The following is a 3226-nucleotide window of genomic DNA, read 5'->3' on the forward strand; positions in this document are numbered from 1 at the left end:
GTCTTTAGTTTACTTGCTTTCTCTCATATCTGTTCCTTAAAACATATGATATCTAATAGCTTCATATTTTAAAAAGTAATACTCAGTAGAGATGTACGAACTTTACACCAACCATCCTGTGAAGCCTTGATAGCATTCCAAAATGGAACAGCAGCAGGCCACGAAAAGATCTGGTTTAAAATATTTATAACCTATACAACAGTCCCTCTGCACCATGGCAATTATACAACAATTAACATTTTGGATTCTTTCCTTGGCAGGGGTAAGAAAAGAGCACAGGAATCAGGGGAAGCTGTACAGAATAAAGACATCATTTTACCAAATTCTATTTTTCCAAACATTCCAGTGGGATGGTGGTGCCAATCTCTCAGACTTCTCCTCATTATAAAATGCAGTAGCAACCCAAGCTATAGGAGCTGCTCCAATACTTAGAGCTCCTAAGATGGAATGTACATTGAGGAATTGGGACATTATTAGAGGAAGAGACATTGAGTCTTAACTCCAGGCAGACATGTCCATTCCTGCCTCCCGTCTGGTGTGGCCACAGAATTCCTTCCGGTTAGGAATGGCAGGCTATTTCCACAGCCCCCGGAGTGGTCTCAGATCTGGCTGATGATGGTACTGTCCTCGGGGAAGGTGTAGCTCAAGGGTGCCTCATAAAGGCTCTTGCCATCGGTGCTGGGGTCATCGTCATTATCCATGTCATCCAGCACTTTACTCGGGTACTTCTTTAGCTTTAAATCCTTCTTCATGGAGTTGAGCTAGTTGTGAGGTTACAAGCAGCAAAACTGTTGATGCAAATGCAAACAACATTCACCATTCAGAAGATTTGCTCAGAAACTTAAGAACGCTGTTAGCTGTCATCAAGTCATCCCAACCCATGGTGACATCATAGTCAATGGGACAAAATGCTATCCAGTCCTGTGCCATCCCCACGATTGACTGTAGACCAGACCATGTGACCCAGAGAGTTCTCATTGGCTAATTCTCACAAGTAGATCCCCAAATCTTCCTAATTCATCTTGACCTCCGTGCTCTACGGAAATATGTTCAAAATCATAGCAACAAACCTCATTGACAAATGAGTGGTGGCAACATGTGAGGTTATTGACCGGGAATGAAACCTGAGTCTCTTGCATGGATATGCTGATATAACTGTTAAGAAATGTGCCATCGTACATTGTAATAGAGTTGGGAATGAGTAGGATAGTTCATCTCCTACCATGGGGACCTCATCAGAGCACTCATTGTCAGAGTCAGAGGACAGAAATTCACAATCTTGGCCAAAAAGGCCCTTTTCCAGCTCTAACTTGCAACCATTCTTTGATTTTATAATCTCTCCCTATATGTATCCTTCCTTCCTCCTGCCAACCCTCATTTAATGCTTGAGAACTAAGCCTATTCAAGTTTGTCATTAGCTAGCTTAAAAAGAAAACTTTTATTTTTTAAAAATAACAGGCCAAATGCAATGCTGAAGAGACAATCATTTATATTTTACAGTCTTTGTTGTTTTGCTTGTAATCAATCTGCTAATAGGCTCACTCTGCTGAGTTTTACTATGAAGTATGATTTAGTTGCTTTGGTTTGTCATGGGGAAGAGACATTCTTACTTCTTACTGCAGCTACCTCCATGTAAGTGAGCTCCTGTATAAAGCAAGATTGCTTTTCAACAAACAGTGTTGCTTGACCACAAAAAAAAGGAAGAAGGAAGAAATTAAAGATCTAAATCAACACCTTCATAAAATAGAAAAAGAACAACAAACTAATCCTACAACCTCTGGAAGAAAAGAAATTGTAAGGACAAGAGCTGAAATCAATGAGATAGAAAAACAATTGAAACTATCAATAAAACTAGGAGATTGTTTTTCCAAAAGGTTCAATAAACTTGAAAAACCACTGACAGATTTTTAAAAAGGGAAAAAAGAGAAGACACAGATAACTCGGTTAAGAAATGATAGAGGTGACATTATAACAGAAGAAGATGAAATTAAATAGATAATATCAGAATACCATCAAAAGCTATAATCTGATAAATTAAAAAACCTAAAAGAAATTAACAAATTCCTTTAAATGTATGCCCTACCCAGATTGACAAGGACCGATATAGAACACTTAAACAGGCCCATCACTGAAGAAGAAATTGAATAGGTCATAAAAAATTTTTCCCTAAGAAAAGTCCTTGATCAGATGGCTTCACAGCTCAATTCTACCAAACATTTGGACAGGATCTATCACCAATTTTACCTAAATTATTTCAAAAAACTGAAGAGAAAAAAAAAAAAGAATACTCCCAGAGTCATTCTATGAAGCAAGCATAACCTTAATATCAAAACAAGGTAAAAATATTAACCAGAAAGAAAACAACAGACCAATATATCTCATGAACATAGACACAAAAAACCTTAACAAAATTCTAGCCAATAGAATCCAAAAGCACATAAAAAAAATTGATCTTGACCAAGTGGGATTTATAACAGATCCTAGTCCAAAAACGGTGGAAATTATCGAACAATATCATTAATATAAAATGTAAGCAAGATTCTGCTGAAGATTATCCAAAAAAGACTGAAACAGCACATCAACAGAGAACTGCCAGAAGTGCAGGCTGGGTTTAGAAGGGATTGTGATACTAGAGATAGTTTAGCTAATGTTAGATGGATCATGGCTGAAAGAAGATAGTACCAGATGAATGTCTGTCTGTGTTTCATTTGACAGTGTGGATCACAACAAACTGCAGCTAACTCTAAGAGGAATGGGAATCCCAGGACACTTGATTGTGCTAATGTAAAACCTATAATTGGACCAAGAGGCAGTCATCAGAACAGAGCAAGGAAACACTGCATGGTTCAATATTGGCAAGGGTGTACGCCAAGGATGTGTCCTATCTCCACACCTTTTCAATTTATATGCAGAACAGATAATCCGGGTGGCTGGGCTGTATGAGGAGAAATGTGGCATCAGGATTGGAGGAAGATTCATCAACAATCTGCATTATGCAGATGATACAACTCTGCTTGCTGATACTGACGAGGACCTGAAGTGCTTACTGCAGAAGGTCAAGGACTGCAGTCTTCAATATGGATTGAGGCTCAATATCAAGAAAACAAAGATTGTCCCCATTGGGCCAATTGGCAGCATCATGGTGGAGGGTGAAGAGATTGAGACTGTTAACAACTTTAGTTTGCTTGGCTCCACAGTCAACACTCTTGTCACCAGCAGCCAGGAA

General features: G+C 38.7%; 1 pseudogene; it reads right to left on the reverse strand.

Moving 5' to 3' along the window:
• Positions 1–599: 599 nt before the first annotated feature.
• The window catches only part of LOC102854528, a 16576-nt pseudogene continuing 13949 nt past the window's right edge, over positions 600–3226 (reverse strand).

This window comes from Elephantulus edwardii, unplaced genomic scaffold (genome assembly GCF_000299155.1).
Source record: "Elephantulus edwardii isolate Elephantulus edwardi_28Jun2011 unplaced genomic scaffold, EleEdw1.0 scaffold00320, whole genome shotgun sequence".
Classification (NCBI taxonomy): Eukaryota; Metazoa; Chordata; class Mammalia; order Macroscelidea; family Macroscelididae; genus Elephantulus; species Elephantulus edwardii.